Source organism: Triticum aestivum, chromosome 3A, assembly GCF_018294505.1.
Source record: "Triticum aestivum cultivar Chinese Spring chromosome 3A, IWGSC CS RefSeq v2.1, whole genome shotgun sequence".
NCBI classification, from domain to species: Eukaryota; Viridiplantae; Streptophyta; class Magnoliopsida; order Poales; family Poaceae; genus Triticum; species Triticum aestivum.
This window is the reverse complement of record NC_057800.1, coordinates 40958924-40967620: the sequence shown is the minus strand read 5'-3', so window position 1 is coordinate 40967620 and position 8697 is coordinate 40958924.

Below are 8697 nucleotides of genomic sequence, written 5' to 3'. Positions count from 1 at the left end.
TCATATGCAAAATGAATAAACTAAATATCACTCTCCAATAAAAAATGGCAGCAATTCTCATGAGCGCTAAAGTTTCTGTTTTTTACAGCATGATCAACAAGACTTTCCCAAAGTCTTCCCAATGGTTCTACTTGGCACAAACACTAATTAAAAGCATAAAACCACATCTAAACAGAGGCTATATGAATAGTTTATTACTAAACAGGAGCAAAAAGCAAGGAACAAAAATAAAATTGGGTTGCCTCCCAACAAGCGCTATCGTTTAACGCCCCTAGCTAGGCATGATGATTAATGATGCTCACATAAAAGATAATAATTGTAACATAAAGAGAGCATCATGAAGAATATGACTAGCACATTTAAGTCTAACACACTTCCTATGCATAGGGATTTTGTGAGCAAACAACTTGTGGGAACAACAATCAACTAGCATAGGAAGGTAAAACAAGCATAACTTCAAAACTTTAAGCACATAGAGAGGAAACTTGGTATTATTGCAATTCCTACAAGCATATATTCCTCCCTCATAAGAAATTTCAGTAGCATCATGAATGCATTCAACAATATAACCAGCACCTAAAGCATTCTTTTCATGATCTACAAGCATATAAATTTTATTACTCTCCACATAAGCAAAATTCTGATGAATAATAGTGGGAGCAAACTCAACAAAATAATTATCATGTGAGGCATAATCCAATTGAAAACTAAAATCATGATGACAAGTTTCATGGATATCATTATTCTTTATAGCATACAAGTCATCACAATAATCATCATAGATAGCAACTTTGTTCTCATAATCAATTGGAACCTCTTCTGGAATAGTGGATTCATCACAAAATAAAGTCATGACCTCTCCAAATCCACTTTCATCAATATAATCATCATAAATAGGAGGCATGCTTTCATCATAATAAATTTGCTCACCAAAACTTGGGGGACAAAAAATATCATCTTTATCAAACATAGCTTCCCCAAGCTTGTGGCTTTGCATATCATTAGCATCATAGATATTCAAGGAATTCATACTAACAACATTGCAATCATGCTCATCATACAAATATTTAGTGCCAAACATTCTAATGCATTCTTCTTCTAACACTTTGGCACAATTTTCCTTTCCATCATACTCACGAAAGATATTAAAAAGATGAAGCGTATGACGCAAACTTAATTCCAGTTTTTTTGTAGTTTTCTTTTATAAACTAAACTAGTGCTAAAACAAGAAACTAAAAGACTCGATTGCAAGATCTAAAGATATACCTTCAAGCGCTAACCTCCCCTGCAACGGCGCCAGAAAAGAGTTTGGTGTCTACTACACAACCTTCTTCTTGTAGACGTTGTTGGGCCTCCAAGTGCAGAGGTTTGTAGGACAGTAGCAAATTTCCTTCAAGTGGATGACCTAAGGTTTATCAATCCGTAGGAGGCGTAGGATGAAGATGGTATCTCTCAAGCAACCCTGCAACCAAATAACAAAGAGTCTCTTGTGTCCCCAACACACCTAATACAATGTTAAATTGTAGGTGCACTAGTTCGGCGAACAGATGGTGATACAAGTGGTATATGGATGGTATATAAAGGTTTTGTAATATGAAAGTATAAAACCAACAAGGTAACTAATGGTAAAAGTGAGCACAAACGGTATTGCAATGCATTGAAACAAGGCCTAGGGTTCATACTTTCACTAGTGCAAGTCCTCTCAACAATAATAACATAATTGGATCACATAACTATCCCTCAACATGCAAAAAAGAGTCACTCCAAAGTCACTAATAGCAGAGAGAAAATGAAGAGATTATGGTAGGGTACGAAACCACCTCAAAGTTATTCTTTCCAATCAATCCGTTGGGCTATTCCTATAAGTGTCACAAACAGCCCTAGAGTTCGTACTAGAATAACACCTTAAGACACAAATCAACCAAAACCCTAATGTCACCTAGATACTCCAATGTCACCTCAAGTATCCGTGGGTATGATTATACGATATGAAGCACACAATCTCAGATTCATATAGTCAACCAACACATAGAACCTCAAAGAGTGCCCCAAAGCTTCTACCAGAGAATCACGACGAAAACGTGTGCCAACTCCTATTCGTAGGTTCATGGGCGGAACCCGCAAGTTGGTCACCAAAACATACATCAAGTGAATCATGTGATATCCCATTGTCACCACAGATACGTACGGCAAGACATACATCAAGTGTTCTCAAATCTTTAAAGACTCAATCCGATAAGACAACTTCAAAGGGAAAACTAAATTCTTTACAAGAGAGTGGAGGGGAGAAACATCATAGGATCCAAATATAATAGCAAATCTCGTGATACATCAAGATCGTAACACCTCAAGAACACGAGAGAGAGAGATCAAACACATAGCTACTGGTACATACCCTCAGCCCCGAGGGAGAACTACTCCCTCCTCGTCATGGAGAGCAACGGGATGATGAAGATGGCCACTGGAGAGGGATTCCCCCCTCCTCCAGGGTGCCGGAACGGGTCTAGATTGGTTTTTGTTGGCTATAGAGGCTTCTGGCGACGGAACTCCCGATCTATTGTGCTCCCCGATTATTTTAGGGTATATGGAGATATATAGGTGGAAGAAGTACGCTAGGGGGGCACGAGGGTGGAGGGCGCGCCCTGCAGGGTGGCCGCGCTCCCCTCCCTTGTGGCCTCCTCGTAGATCCCCTGACGTGCACTCCAAGTCTTCTGGGCTTCTTCTGATCCAAAAATAAGTTCCATGAAGTTTCAGGTCAATTGGACTCCGTTTGGTTTTCCTTTTCTGCGTTATTCTAAAACAAGGTAAAACAGAAACTGGCACTGGGCTCTGGGTTCATAGGTTAGTCCCAAAAATGATATAAAAGAGATGAAGCCCATAAACATCCAAAATAGTAGATAATATAGCATGGAGCAATAAAAAATTATAGATATGTTGGAGACGTATCACGGCCGTGGACCTAGCTGTCAGCCTCTCCACGCACAGTCTACTTCCTATGGTGTCGTTCATTCACCACATTGATCACACCGCGCCGAGCGCATCCAAGGTGGTGGACGACGGCGAGGCCCCGGACGGCAACGAGCCGGAGATGGGAAGACATGGGAGTAGAGTCGTAGACGGAGAGGTGTATGAGGGTTAACTGGTTCTAGTGCGGTGTCGTTCGACAGTCGGTGGAGAAGAATAGGAGGGGTGGAGGGATGGCCTGGCCAACAGTGGAGTACCGCTTCATAGCGAAGCGTGCTAAGCAGAGCTGCTAGTAGCAAGAGGCGGGAGGTGGTCCCAGCGGCGCTGGAGGAAGAAGACGAGAGATTAAAGATGGATGCCGGTCGTTGGATGTAAATCCAACAGCTGACATGTCAGAATCATTTGTTGACTAAATTGACAATGACTTGCATTGGCTTCGACCTATTGGCCCACATTTCAGCCTCCAAAAATGTGGCACGTATTCAACCCATTTTTTCAGAATTTACAGTCTTTTTTTGCGCAGTAGAATTTACAGTCAATTTGATCTTTTTTTTGAATTACAACCATTAGCTGGGCTGGGTGAACCAATAATGTAGCGTCCATGCGGCCCGTTTATTTTATTTCCTAAAAAATTACATGCCATTTGCACTTTCTCGAAATACACGATTTTGCTGGGCTGATTCTAATTATAATGTTGGGTTAGGCCAGCAATGTTATCAAAAAATAAAAAGGGGCTGAGCATTTTGTTATAAATATATTTAAAAAATAAGTGATATTATTACATTCGTCCTTAAATCTTACCAAGCTTTTGTACACAATCACTAGGATTTTCGTGCCAAAACAATCTAGGATTTTATTTGTTAAGAAGTTATTTTTATAAGTTAATAAGATGTGGGATATTGTTTTCTTACATATGTAAGTATCTGTTAAATATATGATGACAATAAAAATAATATATAATAACATATAAAATAATTTAAAAAATATATAATATAGTTAGCAGGGAAACATAAGTTGGACCTGGCGTTCCTATTCTTATATAGAAAAATAGAACAGACCTCTGCGTTTTCTTCAAAATACATAAATTGGGCTGCCAAAAATAAAACCTCGGATGGGAGGTCCATAGGCCGGTCAATACATGACGACCCTAAGAAATACAAATAGGTCTATGGACCTCCCATCCGAGGTCGTGGGCTGCGCATGTTAAAAATGAAAGCCTAGACGGGGCAGCCCAAAACCACGTCCAACACTTGCTAAAACTTCGTCCCTCGTTTTCTCTGTGTTTCGCACACTCGACATTGTGTGGGCATTTTGACTGTGCATCATATGAAGATGTGCTATGCATGAATGTTGATCAACATGATGTTAACTGGCTGGTAGTTCCATTTTCGACCATGAATAAAACTTCCAACATGATGTTAACCCTGTTTGAAAAGGCCGTGTTAATATAAATGCTCTGCCTCTTAAAGTTGCAGTTTCTTATCTGAAACTGAACTTGCAGTTTCTTATCTGAAACTGAAACTTGCAGTTTCTTCTCTGAGAATCACATTGTCTGCACTTTTATACTCCTATGAAACTACATTTTATTAAGTGCTAAAAATAGATCTCTAGAATTCATTAAATACTTCATATGCTCAATACTGCAAATCTGAAATTCAAAAGACATTCATATCTGAATGTACTCTCAAAATACACAACACAAAACACAATTCACAACCTGCAAATACTGTCAACCCTAAGCTCCTCCTGACAATTCACAACCTGCCCGACTATTGGGCTGGGGGGGGGGTAGCCCCCTCCTATTCCTCGGCGGCAGACAGCCGCCCCATGAGATGATGTGAGCGACGAGGGAGACGATGGCGGGGAAGCGTCGTCGGGCCAACTGCTTTTCTCCTCTTGCAGTTGGGTTCGGTCGACAAAGGCTCCACCGGCTCGCTCTGGCAGGACACCCTCACAAACGGCACCCTGTAGATGCTCGATGCTTCAATCTTTGGTGGATGCTCCATCTGGGATCGAATTCGGTGAATCTATTTGCTCCATGGCCCAGAGGAGCAGCTCTATGTACTCCGGCGCGACTCCCTCCGGGAGTATCGCCGCCTTTTCGCTCTGTTGCAGATATTTGGCCATGGATGTCGCCATCGCCGCTAGTTGGTCCTTGTTGTCAAACCAAGACTATATCTCCAACATCCTAGCTAGCTTCACAGGGTCGCCGTCTGCGATCCTCACGTATCGGTTATACTCCTCCATCGATCTACTTCTCCACAGCACCTTCACTCCCCGGCGGTGGTTTTTGAATGGAAGAGGAGAGGAGCAGCGCTGGTTTTGGATTAGAACGGGAGAGGAGCGATGCTGGTTTTGGAATGGAACATGAGAGGAGGGGCGGTGGTTTTGAAATGGAAGAGGAGAGGAGCGGCGCTGCATTTAGATTGGAACATGAGAGGAGCGGCAGTGGTTTAAGAGGAGAAGAGCGGAAGAGCGGCGCTGGTCTTGGAAGTATTTTTTTTGTTGTTTTGCATATTTCGGGTCAAAGTTTGACCACATACTGTATTTGACAAGCAAAATGTGAATGCATGTCACCAAAAATTGTATCATTTGGTTCGTATCTGAAGGTACTTTCAAATTATATTATTTTGCAACGTATAACATATATTTTATGTGCGCAAATCATGGTCAATTATGACCCAGAATAAAAGGGAGACTAGTTAATGTGGGGTCGCTTTCTTAATTGAAGGGTAAATTGATTTTGATTTTGATCCAGTCACAGCGCGCTGGCCCTCTCGTCCAATCCTAAATCGCTGCCGCATGCTCCACTCCCTCTTCTTCATTGCAAAACCACCTCCTCTCCTCTTTATCATCTCCATTCCAAAACCACCGTCTCGCCTCTCCCTCTTCTGATCTTCTCCATTGCAAAACCACCTCCTCTCCTCTCCATCATATCCATTCCAAAACCACCGTCTCGCCACTCCCTCTTCTGATATTCTCCATTGCGAAACCACCTCCTCTCCTCTCCATCATCTCCATTCCAAAACCACCGTCTCGCCTCTCCCTCTTATGATCTTCTTCATTGCAAAACCACCTCCTCTCCTCTCCATCTTCTCCATTCCAAAACCACCTTCTCGCCTCTCCCTCTTCTCTATTGGAAGACCACCGTCTCTCCTCCCATCTTCCAAAGCTAGCACTGGACCACTCAGAAGGACATCTATGGAGAGGATGCAGCAGCGAATCAGGCAGATCGCCGGCGGCGACCAGGAAAAGTTAGCCAGGTTGAAGGAGATCCTTAGTTGGTTTGACAATGAGTGGGAGATTTCGAGGACGGTGCGGGCCATGTGGCAATGTATGCAAAAGAGCAAGACGGCGGCGATGAGGGCGGTGATGTACATGTACTCCTCGGCGGCAGTCACGCCGCAGTCCTCTGACTTCATCGAGTAACTCCTCTGGGCGATGGAGCAGACAGATTCTCCCAAGGCAACAGTTAGGCGGAGGTGGTGGGCGTACAGGTCGAAGGTCGAGCACCCAGAGGATAACGAATCGATCGAGTATGGTGTGCCGTTCGTGAGGGTGCAGAGCCAGCCAGAGCCACAGGAGTATTCGTTCTCCCACCGCAAGAGGAGGCCGGATGGCGTGACGTTGCTTCCCCTCTGTTCTCCACGGTTCCCTCGACGCTCTCCTCGTTTCAACGGCGGCGGTAGGGTTTAAGGTAAGCTTCGTACTAACCTAATCTTCCACATGCTCATGCTTACAATCAGTGTGACGACTAATGAAAATCATGCTTACAATCAGTCTCCGAGTACTAGGCCAATCACCCTAAAATAGCTCTGGACCTTTGGGTCAAAGTTGTAAAACAGTGTACAAATAAAGAAAAATAGATTGGTGCTTCTTTCAGAAAAGAGTACTCCCTAGAATACTGCCAATATAAGCTACTAGTATTTGGTTAGATGATTTGCTGCCGAGAAAGATCCATCCACAGAGAGCGCCACACATCCCACTAGTGGTGGTGGATGCCAATGCGTGCATGCAGCATGGTTGGTGTCGGTTATTTTTTACTTGGAACACCTCACACTCTGCATATATGCCGGTTCCATACGTACATTTGTGCAGTTCCACCAAAATGCAGCTGAATAACCCTGTTTGCACAGATAATGAAAAAGCGTGATTACATTATAGTGGCACTAGTTGATGAAACACACAAAATAAAGAGAAGAAAATATTGTGATAGTATCATAGCATGCCATGCTGCGAGGGCGAGATGGGCCCTACGACGCCTCATATGGTACGCCTCATACTGGACATCGTCCCAAGTCTCGCAGATACACCTTCTGCCAGTGATGAACATCAGTGTACAACGGTAGTACAAGGAGGCGCCTTGAGACATTCAAATCACTATTTTTGTACATATCAACTAAAATTAAGCACCCAGTTTGCAGAAATGCTTGAACATTAACAATGGGACTAGTTGATGAAACATACATTAACAAAGAGAAGCACTTTATTTATCTACGTTGGAAATGAAATGATAGAGATGACACTCGCTCTATTTTAAATGTATTATTACTTCATTTTATCAGTGACACTAGGGTCGAGCAGGTGGCAAACGAGGTGTACCGTGCGTCGCAAGGATGGAGGCCCGGGGTGCTTAGACTGGGATGCTGAAGCTGGCTCTTTCAGTCACCAACATGGATGATTCAATTCATGGGACCTTTTGGTGTAGTTCACCTAAAATGAAGCAATGTCCCGTGAGCTAGCAGGTTCTTCAATTTTTTTAAGAAAAGGGCTCCAGCCCCAGTTCCATTTCCATCAGAAAATGAAACCCACAGAGCTTCTTCATCATTAGTTGCAATAAAATTGAGCAACATCAAGGTTGGTTTTGAAGCTCCTGGAATGCTCAACTATAATTTGGATATCATTTGTGCAGTTCAACTAAGATCGAGCGTGAAATTTATATCTCTGTTTGCACAAAAAAGGTGGAAAGGAGGGTGACTAACAAGTGATGAAAGATGAATCAAATGAAAAGAAGCATGTTCCTTATCTGAATGGCAATCCTACAAGGACAGTAGCAATTTCTAAAGCACTGGCATTGCTAGATATTAGTGTGGGCATTAGGATTAACTATGACAACCGTTAAATACGGCATTACTTTGGGCATGGGAGAGTAGGCGGACCAGGACAGTTGCATTTCTAACGAAAAGAACCAACTTATCTTAATGTGGAATTTTAGCAGGACATGTAAAGAAGTGCCATTGATTCATATTACTGGAGGCATTACATTGAAAACAACATTGGTTTAACGTGTTCTTACTTTTAAGAGTGCGACTGCTACATTTTACCAGTGGCATTACATAAGAGTGGCTCGGGGCAACAAACATCAGAACAGGATATCTGGGTTGGTCCCATTTTTGTTTGGTATAGCCACCTTATACTGTGTGAGGCTAGCAAATCTAGTGCTAGACTTACTCTGTTGACTTGTCCCCCAGTCCCCACTTTCTTTCCTTTTTCAACCAATAGATCGGGTTTATATTGAGTTTGTACTGTGTTTCCCTATATTTCCCTATTAGACCTATAGACCAGTTGGATAGCCAGTCTCTACTACTTTTTGCCCCCATTATTTCCTCTTTCGACCAAGTCCTAGATTCAGGTAACAAATCCTCCCCCACCCCACCCCCTTTCTTCCTTGTTTGAACCAAGTAGTACTAGATTCGAGTGCATGAACTTGTTTTGCCTCTTAAACGTAAAAAA